Source organism: Rhinolophus sinicus, linkage group LG14 (assembly GCF_036562045.2).
Source record: "Rhinolophus sinicus isolate RSC01 linkage group LG14, ASM3656204v1, whole genome shotgun sequence".
Taxonomy (NCBI): domain Eukaryota; kingdom Metazoa; phylum Chordata; class Mammalia; order Chiroptera; family Rhinolophidae; genus Rhinolophus; species Rhinolophus sinicus.
Genome location: NC_133763.1, coordinates 38,031,675 through 38,045,325, shown reverse-complemented (window position 1 = coordinate 38,045,325; position 13,651 = coordinate 38,031,675).

Here is a 13,651-nt window from a genome sequence, read left to right as displayed (position 1 = left end):
TTGAAAAGTTAAATGTAGAGTTTCCATATGACCGAGGACTTCTAGGTATATACCCAAGACAATTTAAATATATTTCCAAACAAATAGTTGTACATGGATATTCAAAGGAGCATTACTCAATAGCCAAAAAGTGGCAAGGACCCAAATATCCATCAACTGATGAACAGATGGAATAAAATGTGGTGTGTCCATACAATGAACTATTATTCAACCATTTAAAGGAATATAGTAATGATACGTTATATTAATTGAAAGAAGCCAGACATAAAAGTCCACATATTGTATGATTCCATTTATATGAAATGTCCAGAATAGGCAAATCCGTAGAGACAGAAAATAGATTAGTGGTTGCCAGAGGTTGTGGGTGAGGGGGATGGGGAATGACTGCTAATGGGTATGAGGTTTCTTTTTGGAATGATGAAAATATTCTGGAATTAAATAGTGGTGATGGCTGCACAATCTTGTGAATATACTAAAAGCACTAAATTGTACACTTTAAAATGGTAAATCTTATGGTATGTAAAAAATTAATCAGAGAAAAATGTATGCAAAGGGAAACTAATTTTCTCTTGTGATTTTTAATAGACTAAAATAACATGTTTAAATTGTCGGGGGAGATAGTTCATCATGTTTTTAAAAACTATTTTTGCTAAGCAATCCAATAGTATTTAAATTAAATATTATCTTCTATGAACTAATTAACATTTTAAAATAATTTTGTAAGTGATTTCTGTTTAGTCAATTGACCAATAATTGCCATTAATGTTAAAAGCAGCCATTAAAAATAACCTAATTAAAATCTCAGAAATGTTATGATAAATCAATATATTATAGTCTATAAAGCTACATTTAAATAAAATGTTTTGATTGTGAATTAACATTTTCATGTAGTTAATATATAAAAAATAACTTCTTTCTATTATATTACAATAATATTAAATTTGAAGAAAATTTACACTTTCATTAATGTCTCTGCCATTATCTCATCTTACTTACAAGGCGAATGATACCATCTTATAAAATTATGTGGATTTCTATAAGAGTCCTGGAAAACCATAGGTTTTGTTTTCTGAGATATGCCAAGATGTTTAAAGAAACAGAAGTATAAGCTTGCTTTGAATAATCATAAATTTTAAAAATAATCATCAGCCATGGGAAATTAAAGATCCATTTGATGTAGAGAGAAGCCTTTAAAGTTTTTTGATGTTTATTATTTTACTTATTTATATAATTACAAAACTTAGTATGATGCCAAATAGCTTTAATGGTTGGGAGTCTAAGATGGATATTTTAAATTCAATATAAAGGTCCTATTAAGAACCATCTAAAGAACAGTATTAAATAATGTAACTTTGCTTTAGTTTTTACGTGTGGGCTTTTTCTTAGGTCTAACAGCTAACTTTTGTGGTTGCAGAAGTATCCTGCCAAGTCCCATGGTATAGGTATGGACAAAGACTCGTTAGAGCAGAAAGCTTTCTTCTGGGTTTTCGTACAGTGCTTACCTTACGCTCAGCCAAGGTAAGCAAAATGTGTTTCAGTTCAACTCTGTGTTCAGCCTAAACTGACTATGCCACTCTGGTTCCCGTATTTGTGGTCAGCCAGCTCCCAGCTCCCTAGCTGCAGCTGGGCCTACGACTCCTAGCTAATAATAGGAGTCAGGTCAACTCTAAATTTTGCTATTTGTAATGGAATCAGCTTTTGCTTATTCAGGGAATTATTTTTAAATAATATCCCTTTCAAACCAGCTGTGATGAGGCTTTAGTGTCAACTAACATTAAAGTTATATGCCCTGGAGACATCTGTACTTTGGGTTCTCCCTTAGACCACAGTGAAAGCATTAAGAAGGACACTTCAGTAGTGTTTTGTCAACTCAGACAGAAAGGTAAGAAAATTCAAGGATAGATTATTTACACACACACACACACACACACACACACACACACACACACACACACACACAGTTCTCTTGAAACTAAATCTGTATTTCCCTCTTTCCAAAGACATATTCATTCATTCAACTAGTATTTATTAAATTCCTACAATGTGACAGGCACTATTCTAGGTACTAAAGAAACACCAGTTAACAAAACAAATTAAAATACCTTCCCTCATAAAACTTATGTACTAGCAGGGGGAAAGCAAGGAAAAAAACAACTTTATAATTAAAATGTATACTATGTTGAATGATGGTAAGTATTATGGAGAAAAGGGTGATTGAGATGACCATCTGAGGGGATATTTTGAAAATTTCAATAGGGTAGTCAGGGAATGCCTCAACCAAAGGTAACATTTGTTTTAGGACTTGAAGTAGATGAGGGTGCAGGATACAGATATTTGGAGGAAGAGAATTTCAGGAGAGAACAAGGACACAAACCCTGTGGCTGGAGCATGTCTGGTGTGTTGGCCAGCATTGTGGCTCGAGCAGAATGAGGGAAGGTGATAGTAGGAGATGACATATCAGAGGTAACAAGAATAAGGCAAATTAGGACAATATGGCCGTTATATGGATTTGATTTTCACTGTCAATTACGTGTCAGGTCATTGGAGGGTTTAGAATAGAGAATTGATATGTAAAAGGATCCCTCTGGCTGCTCTATTGAGAATAGACTGAAATTTAACAAACACATAAAATAAAGAACATGCAGACACATTACAGCATGAATGGTGTGCTCTATGTTGTTTGCCTAATATATAGACATTACATGTACAGATATGATTTGACATTCTTCATAATAAAATACTGATAGAATTACAGTGTGAGCATAACATTATTTATCAAAACTTTCTTACTAAGACTATGACATTTGTCTGTACCAGCTATAGTGTGTGTACTATTTTTACTATCATCATTTGTTTATATTAGACATTTTATTTGGCTCTACTAACAATACCTTCAGGTATTTCTCTCTGATTTGCACTGTTTATTTATATGTAATGAGGATGATGAATAAACTGCAATGAATTCCATGGGTCCCGGCTGCAATTTTATCAGTCAGGGCCTTGTGAGAAAAGAAACAGCATTCTTAGAAGTAACCCAAGATAATTTAATTGAGGGACCATTTATAGATGTGTTCCAGGCTTAAAAGACGTCAGCAAGGATGGTAAAGCACCCTGGAGTAGTGACAGTGGGGAGCTTCTGCCTCCCTAGGCATGAAGAGCAAGGGGAGGCAGCACTTATGAGAAAGGGATGATGTAAAGGGCTCTCGTCTTAATAGGCACTGACCCTTATGGACCCAGCACTTTCCTTATAGCCTCCAATTTTTTTGTTAGTTCGCCCCCATGGTCTAATTGAGCCAGCAGCCCGGAGGCAAGGAAACCCATCTATGCCATTCATAATCAGCCTCCATGGTACAGACCGGGGCAGGAAAAACTAGATTGCAGATCTGGAAGAAGGAATTTAAAATATCTAGCATAGCGATGAATAAAGATTCTAAAGATTTTGTCTCCTATCATTGCATCATCCAACTCTAGACTTGTCTCCTTGTACTGCTATGACACAATCTGTAGGTGAAGAAATAATCTATAGGTGAGGAAATAGTTGTGATACAGCTGTCCTTTAATACGGGTTCTACAAAATTCATTGTATGCAGGTAGAACTGCAACTGTTTTTAGTGTAAAGGTGAGAGAGAGTTCGTGAAATATTTTATTTTATTTTTGAGAAGAAAGAAAGAAACATTTTCTGGTTTAGTACTACCTAATGATTCTTTACTAAAAAAAAATTGTCTTATGAGATAAACTATATGAATTAAATGTTTGACTGTTTAATTATTTTATATGTCACATGTCTATGGGGATTGTTGCCCTAATATTTTTCTAAAATCCACAAAAACAAACAAAAATATTTTTCTGCCCTGTATTTATATTATGTATATATAATAGAGGGTCTGAATTTTTTAATGTTTAACAGGATCACTGCAAACTCAAGTACAATATGAAACTATGAATAAACTAAGGACCTGTGGACAAGTAAAAGAGTTTACATAATTAAAATACAGGCATACTGTGAAATTGTAAGCAGCTGTTATTTTTGGCAATCATTCATTTCGTAAATATTTATTGAAATTTTATTTTTTGGTTTTATTCTGGGCACACAAGGTTTATGTAACAATATGATTAATGTCCAGGCTATATTATTAATTGTAAAAATCAAGTTCTCAGATAATACATATGACATCAACTAATATTTTGAGATGATAAACATGTCATGGACCCTAATTTAAACACTATTTGTATTATGCTATTTGGTACCCATAACAACCTTCTGAAATAGGTGGTATTTTTATCTACATGCTATAGAAAATAGAACTGAGACTTAGAGGAGTAAATGACTTACCTATGCTACTGTTTAAGTAATTATGATCAGCTATAGCAGACTATATAAAAAAGCAGAAATGCATTTCTCACAGTTCTGGAGGCTGAAAGTCTGAAATTAAGGCACTGGTAGATTCAGTGTCACCTCAATAACTGCAGTAAATGCATTTAACAAAATTTAACACTGATTTAACATTTAAAACATCAGAAGACAAGATATAAAGAAGTTACTCATTTTGTCAATGCTCATCTATGAAAAATCTACAGAACCATCACAATGATAAAATATTAAATTATTTTCCTTTAAAATTGGGAGAAAGTTAAGGGTTTTTGCACTTACAACTTCTATTTATCATTTTAATGGAGGATTTAATCAATGCAATAAAGCAAGGAAAAGAAAGCATAAAGATTTGGAAAGAAAGAGGTATTTCTCTATTTATGGATGACATGATTACTTACATAAACAGCCAATTGTATCTATGAAAATACACTAGAACTAAGAAATGATTTCATAAAAGTCACAGAAATAAACAAAACAGCAATATAAAAACTAACTTTGTTTCTGTATACTAAAAGCAAGCAATTGAAAAAGGAAATTTAAAAAGTCATTTACCATAGCATAAAAAAGTAATTAATAGTAAAATCAACAACAAAAAGTCTACAACCTTTATAATAACAATTACAAAACTTTGGTAAGAGAAATTTAAAAACTACCCCATTCTTTTTATCTTTTCTCTTGTGACTCCAATTATACATATATTAGGCCACTTGACATTGCCCCAGAAATCACTGAGACTCTTTTTTTTTTTTAAAGATACTGCTTTCTCCATATTATTTAGATTAATTATTTTTAAGAATACTACTAACCTTTATTCTACAGTCCCCAATTTGCGTTTAAGCTCTTCCAGTATTTTTCTTTTCTTTTTTTCCTATTTTTTCTATTTAATTCTATAATTTCCATTTTCTTCATATATATATATATATATATATATATATATATATATATATATATATATATATATATATGAAATATATATTTATTGTCTGCTAAGTCCAACATCTGGCTCATTTCCTATTGTGTTTGCTTGGCTGTTTTTTTTCTTGATCATGTATCATATTCTGCTTCTTTGCATATCTACTAATTTTTTTAATTGTAGATTGGACTTGTAGTTGATATTTTGAAGGATATGTGGATTACATTGTTTTCTTCTTATGGGTATTGATTTTTGTCTTGTTTGGCAGTTAAATTATGGTGAATTATTCTGGCTGTATCAAACTTTATTTTACTCTTTATTAGATTACTATTATTTCAATCTTGAACTTAGTTTTAGACTGCAGATCCTACTTTAGCATATATCCTTAGTCCTAATCACAGAGTATTTCTAGGGTCTTGACTGAATTCCCATAGTTGTTCAGAACATCTTTGCATTCTGGAAGGACAAGATCTCAACAACTCCTAGCACTGCATGATATCTTATGTCACCACTTAATTATTAGCTCCATATCAGCTCTCTGTTAAGTACATATCCTCACCCTGTGCACAAACGGTCCTGTCATGGTCATGCATCTATGATGAATCTGATGCAAATTTCTGGGGCCACTGTTCTGAGGAGTTCTTTCATCTCTGATGTCCTGCTGTGCAAATTAGCCCTAATTGGCACATCTAATTGGTGAGAGAGTTTTCCTAGAATCAGGGTTAATGGTCCTTCTACTTTGTCATTGCCTTACTAATTCTGCTTCTGGAATATCTGACGTTAGTACATAATTCAGTGCATAAATAGGAGATATTTCATACTTCCAGATTTAAAAAGGCATTTTCAGTGATGAATATATAAAAGATGTTATTTATGTCTAGTTATGAGGAGGAGACTTGGCACAGACTAACCTATCTACTTCTACAAAATCTTCACTAATACCATTGCTATATGGGTGGTTTTAGTCTCTTATTTATAATTTTCATTGTAAAATAAGCTACAATCCAATGGAATCAATTACCTAAAATTGAATGATTGTAAGTGAAATGATCTTATAATAACATTAATTTTTTTGTAAATTTAACAAACATTTTATCTCATTGAAATAACATTAATAAATGAAATGAAGGCAGTAATTTGAAAAATAGCTAATTTGTTCAAGTTAAAAGTTAATATGTACTTTTTGTTAATAATTTCTTTCATCAAAATAGAGTTGATCAGTTTTATTAAGTTATAAGAAATTTGAAAGTCTGGATTTAAGTTACTTTTGGAAAATAATGGTTATTTATTTTAGAATCAACAAAATAACCAGAAAATATCCTATTGTACATTTTTATCTTCTTCATTATATTCCTCTATAATTATATCTGTGGATAATAAAGTGTTACAATATATCCTAAAATAATGTTATTTTATGTGGGTACTATTGAAAAGAAAGAAACTGCCTTATTGTTTTATTGTATTTTTCTCCTTATCATGATCCTAAATTCCTGAGGTATTTTGATAATATTTTATTAATATGTGATAACATTTATAGATCCCTATTAACATGTGAATTTAAAATTGTTTAAAATGCAATCTAATTTGTTTTCTATGGCAAGCCTCTGTAATAAATAGTTTGACTTTTAGGAGCATTGTGAATCACACTTGAATTCTGTCTCCATTTGGTTGTACTTACTACTCATAGATCAAGCAATGATTCATTCTTTACTCTATTAAACAGTCTTGTGGTTTAAATATTGAAAATATGTCTTTCTTTAAAAGAATGCACTGGATTTCTGGTCAAGAAAGTGAAGTAGGACAAAGGCTCTGTTTGTCTCCACTCATGACCACATCAAAATTACAACTAAACTACTGAACAACCATCACTGAGAATTGCCTGAAGTCTGCTGAACAGAAGTTCTACAATTAAGAATTTACAGAAGAAGCCACATTAAGACTGGTAGGAAGGGTGGAGATATGGAATAGGCTCGTCCCATACTCATATGTGGTGGTTTAAAATTGGGAGGGATATCTCATCTGCAGAGGTTCCCCTGAGGAGCAAGGGGTCCCAGACCCACACCAGGGTCCCCAGCTCAGGGCTCCAGTACCAGGAAGAGACATCCCTACAATTTCTGGCTGTGAAAACCAGCAGAGTGTGGCTAAGTGACACAGAGGGCAGCTGGAGAACCAGACATTCCTTAAAAGGCCCACACACAGAATTACCAGCTGATGGACCCACTCACTCTGAGCTCCAATGCTGAGGCAGGAACTCAAAAGGCACCAGGACACACAGAGAGGAACTGAATTGTCTGGCTTCAGAGCCAGGGCTGGAGAGGCAGCTTTCTCCCAGACAGATCTGGCAGAAGTCATTATCCTTTGTTAAGCTTTTCCACAACCCAGTGTGCAGATGCAGGGGGCTGCCATATCTGAATCTCCATTAGCCTGGCTCACACCAGTTGCCCTACCCTGGTGATGCCCCAAGACTCTGTTCCACCCAAATTTGGGCCCACTTCCAGTGGATTTTTCAAACAAATGGTCTGTCTTGGCTCCTGATGCAGACTTTCCTATAATCTCTGAAAGATACACAAGCCCCAAATAAGTAGCATTGGGCCTCAGTGTGCCCATACCTCTTGCTAAGCAGCACCAAACTCGATACTAGCAGCTGTCAGCCTCGGTTCACAGTTTAGCCTCTTGTAGGAAACTGCAAGCCCAGTGTGCATGAAAGACACCTGCACATTGCTTTGTGGCTCATGCCACGTGGCCCTATCCTGGCCACAGGCAGCACCTGAATGTGGCTGGCAGCTGGTCTTCTCCAAGGAGGCTCAGGACCACCACACCAGGTGGACATCTTTGGACCATGCCAGAGGACCAGTTGGTCACCTCCACAGACAACACACCCAAAGCGCAGACTTCGCAGGTGCCAGATCCCTGTTAAAGTGAATCCTGCTCTGTAGTGACAGCCCTAACACAACAGCTCCTCCAATGTAATCATGGCCAGTCCTCACGACCAGTCAGGTCAGTACCTCCCATTGATGTGCAAACAGCTACCAAGGATCAGCTAAAGTAGGAGGGCAAACACAACCCACGTAACCAACACACTTGCAGAACCCGGCTCAGCTGACCAGGCAAACTATGCCACTGGGTGCCCTAGGACAACCACTACATAAGGCCACTCTACTAAGACCAGGAGACATAACAGCTCTACCTAATACATAGAAACAAATGCAGGGAGGCAGACAAAATGGGGAGACGAAGAAACATGTCCCAAGTGAAAAAATAGAACTGACCTCCAGAAAAATAAATCAACAAAACGGAGACAATCAATCAACAGATACACAGTTCAAAACACTGGTTATAATGATGCTTAATGATCTCAGAACTTCAGCAAAGAGATAGGAAACATAAAAATGGATATAAAAAACACACACAAAAAAAGAGCCAGTCAGAAATGAAGAATAGAATAACTGAAATAAAGACTACATTAGAGGGAATCAACAGTAGATTAGATGAAGCAGAGGTACAAATAAACAATTTGGAAGATAAGGTAGCAGAAAATACTCAATCAGAACAGCATCCCCCCAAAATGAGGATAGTTTAAGAAGCCTCTGGGACAACATCAAGCATACCAACATTCACATCATAGGGATACTAGATGGAGAAGAGTGAGAGCAAAGAATTGAAAACGTATTTGAAGAAATAATGGTGGAAAACTTCCCTAAACTGGCAAAGGAAATAGACATTTTTTGATGTATGAAAATGTAATTTTTTAATCAGTTTCCTTGAAATTTTTTTTCACAAAATAAATGATATCCATATTAGTGTTTCCTCTTCTAATATTTAGGAAATAGACAAACCCAGGAAGCACTGACACCCAAACAAGAAGAACACAAAGGGACCCACACCCAAGACACAGCATAATTAATATACTAAAGGTTAAAGACAGAAAATCATAAAAGCAGCACCAGAAAAGCAGTTAATTACCTACAAGGGAGCTCCCATAAGACGGTCAGTTGATTTCTCAACAGAAACTTTGCAGGCCACAGGAGATTGGCAGGAAATATTCAAAGTGATGAAAAACAAGGACCAACAACCAAGGCACTCTATGCAGCAATGTTATAATTTAAAATCAAAAGAGAGATAAAGAGCTTCCCAGACAAGAAAAAGTGTAAGGAGTTCATCACCACCAAACCAGTATTACAAGAACTGTTAGAGAGACTTATTTAAGAAGAAAAAGAAGAACATAAAATTTTTAAAAAATATGAATACTAAAATAGCAATAACTACATATCTATCAACAATTACTTTCAATGTAAATGGATTAAATGCTTTAAAAAAAAGATGTAGGGTGGCTGAATGGATAAGCAAACAAAAGCCTTACATATGCTGCCTACATAAGAGACTAACTTCAGATTGAAAGACATACACACACACACACACACACACACACACACACACACACACAGACTGAAAGTAAGGGATGGAAAAAGATATTTCATGAAAAAGAAAAAAAGAAAAAATCTGAAGTAGCAATACTTACCAGACAAACTAGACTTTAAAACAAAGGCTATAACAACCCAAAACACCACTTCAAAGGGACATGTGCATCTGTGTGTTCATTGCAGCATTATTTACAATAGCCAAGATACAGAGGCAGGTTGGGTGTCCTTCAATGGATGAATGGATAAAGAAGTAGTAATACATGCAAACAATGGAATATTTCTCAGCCATAAAAAGAATAAAATCTTGAAACCTGCAACAATGTGGATGGACCTAGAGGGTATTGTGCTGAGTGGAGTAAATCAGACAAAGACAAATGCCATATGATTTCACTTATATGTGGAACATAAAGAACAAAATAAATAAACAAACAAAACAGATACATACTCATAGATACAGAGAACAAACTGATGGTTGCCAGATGGGAAGCTGGTTTGGGGGGGGCAGGGTGAAAACTGTGAAGGGATTAAGAAGAACGAATTCATAGTCACAAAATAGTCATGGGGATATAAAATGTAGCATAAGGAATATAGTCAATATTGTAATACTGTATGATGTCAGATGAGTATTAGATTTATTGGAGTGATTACTTCATAAGTTATATAAATGTCTAATCATTATTTTGTATACCTGAAATTAATATTCTATTGTATGTCAACTGTTATTAAAAAATAAAACAATATTTTTAAAAAACTGTCATATTCAAAAAGAAATGCCTCTATTCTTTAAGTACCTTCTTTTTGTCAAGCACTTTTCCAGATATTTATAATACATAAGTGAGAAAGAGTCAAATCTCTGCCCTTCTGGAGATTCTATTTCATCTGGAATAAAGACAACAGAGATTTAGTTCATTATATGTGTGTTATTTTTACCCACACAGAAATGTCCTATAAAACTCAGTTTAAATTTTATTTTTCTAATTTTGTTTTCTAATGTCTCAAAATGTAATTTCATCTTATTTTTTAATTAATTAACTTTTTTTTCACAAATCAAATGCTGTCCATATTAGGGTTTCCTCTTCTGATATTTGGCCTAAGACGCTAATACTTTTTTTTTTTTAATTTGTTTTTTCAATCTGAGGAAAGTAATTATTTTTCCCCCAGGTTTACTACTATTTTAATACTCTAGGAGACCAGTTATACCCAGCCCCCTATAGTCTTCATTGAAACACATTCTGGTTTTTAATCTCTCCTCATAAATCCATCAATCTCAAGTCTTTAATCATTTTCATTACTTTTTCTGAACTCTATCCAGTTTTTCTATATACTCCTAATAATGATTACCTTAGAAATGAGTCTTGTAATCCAGGTGTGAGGTCAACATAGCTCTGCAGACAGAACTTGTCATTTCCATATTTTATGACTTAACTTTTCTGCCAGAGAAAGAAGGTTCGTTCACTTCATATCAACATTTACATTTGGAGTTCCACATGGCTTTGACCTGGGTCCTGTTTCTCTTTTCACTCACCAGTATCTCTCTACCAGTATTGCTTTCTTCTAGGACTTTAAATACCATTCATATGTTGACCACTTCCAAAATTACATCTCTATCACAAATTTCTTCCTTTATTTTATATAACGATAAGAAAAAAATAAAAGAAGAAGGAAATGCAAAGGGAGAAAAAAGTTCTTAAAATTTCTTGAGCGCTTACTATGTGCTGACCCTCTTTCTAGGCAATTTATCTTTGTTAAATTAGTCTCAAAATAATTATGATGGAGATGGTGTTATTTTTATTTTATAAAATATGGAATTGACACTCAAGTTAGTAATATTGTTTGAACTGGTTTCCCCACACTCATTCAAATCCATTTTAAAATGAATTTATCCAAAGAACAATTATCTTTTAAAAATACAAATTGTTATTTTCTTGCTAATAATAATTCAATGGTTTTCTTTTCCTATTAGGCCAAACTCTAAAATTCTTAACATTACGTAAAGGGTCTTGTGAGCACCATGTAAGAGAGACTTTGTGTCTCCTGTTTACTGTTGTATCCCCAGAACCTAGAATAATGTCTGGCAGTTTGAACAGACCTCTTCCTGATTCTCCATTCTCCCCTTTTGCATTTATGTCTCCTTAGCCTTTAAGCTCCAGCCAGGTTCTACTTTCAGTTCTTCAAAACTCTTCCAGGTTCAGGACCTTTGATATAGTGACTGCTCTTCTAGAATGTTCTTTATTCCCAGCATTGTCACTTAAGTCAGACTCATTCTTCATCACTTAGTTTAAGTGTTACTTTTTTAGGGAACTCCAGTGCTGTGTGGGGGGGCCTACTTGTACCAGGTTGCAGAAGTTGATCATGTTCATTTCTTCTCAACTCCATGTTCAATGATATCACATTGGTATCTTAAAATTGATCCTGGTAGAGGCATTTAGAGACCTGAAACAGGCAAACGCTAAAAATCAGGACTCGCTTCCTTTCCTGCTGCCAAGAGACTATTGTTAAGTATCTACTAGTCCCCCACTGAGAAGGTTTTGTCTGATTCTCCTAACTACATCTTATCTTTTGTTATTCTCTTACGATACAGTTGTACGAGTAATTATGTAATTATTCTATGTTAACTTTTAAATATCATTAAAATGTCCTCCATTAGAGCATCTAAATTGTTTTTTGTTTATTATCACGTCCCTATTAATTAGAAGAGTATCCAGCACAAAATGAATATTTGTTGAATGGAAAAATGAATTACTGCCTTATCTATAGAAATTACTATACTTACTTAGACTGCAAGAAATGCAGAATAGTTAGTGTATTAGTTATCTATTGCTGTTTATCAAATTGCCACATATTTATTGACTTAAAATAATGCACATTTATTATCTCAAAATTTTTGTGAGTCAGTAGTCCAGGCATAGTTTCACTGGGTTCTCTGCTCAGGGTTTCACAAGGCTATGATCTGGAGTTTCATTTGGAGGCTTCATGAAAAGAATCCACTTCCAGGTTCAGTTAGGTTGCTTTTATAATTCATTTCATTGTGGTTATAGGACCTATAGTCTTCACTTCTTTCTGGTTGTCAGATAGAAACCCCACCGCTGCAAATGGAGGCTTTCTTGTCACATGTATATAACATCTCTACAATTGATAGGTCTTAGTGACTAGCCGGACTTGTATAATAGAAGCGCCTCACATGTTTCTTCATGAAAGTAGCAAGGAATTTCTACAGTGTCTGCTCTCAGGACAGAATCTTATATATTGTCATGTTCTCACAAGAGTGACATTTTATCAGCTTTGCTGGTTTAGTTGCTTAGAAGCAGTCACAGGTCCTTCCCACAGGAAGGTGTGGACACCAGGAGGCAGGGTCATGGGGGTGTGGAGGGGGGAGGCATTGATCATCTGGTTCGCCTGCCACGTTGGGAAGATTAATAAAGAGCTCATTAACTTAGGAAATATAAAAATGCTGTTTATCCTTTGCACTTAATTACATAAAAATAGCTATAAAATTAGAAGCAAACATGGGAAAATGCTGTAAATACCAATTATAGCAGAACTACATTCAGCAGAACTACATTAAGGAGTACGTGATTGCTAGTTCTTTTAAAAAAATAATGTACATTCCTCATTAGTTTAGTTTGGTTTCTATTCAGTAAATGGAAATATATACTTCTAGAAATGTCATTTAAATCTCAGGGGTTTTGCAAACACAGGATTTTTAAAATAGAACTCCTATTAGATTCAAGGACCCAATGTTACAACCTTAGTTTTAGTTTGTGAGGCGATTCTATTGTGTAAATCCTGCTAGTCACTAAAACCTATCAATTGTAAAGATGTTATAAACATATTGAGGACCTATTATCTCATTGATCTTATTTACACTGGTCTATGGGAGACAATATAAAAATCTGAAAGTTAAATGTTTGACAAAAGATGTTTGTCTTATTCATTTTCAACGTT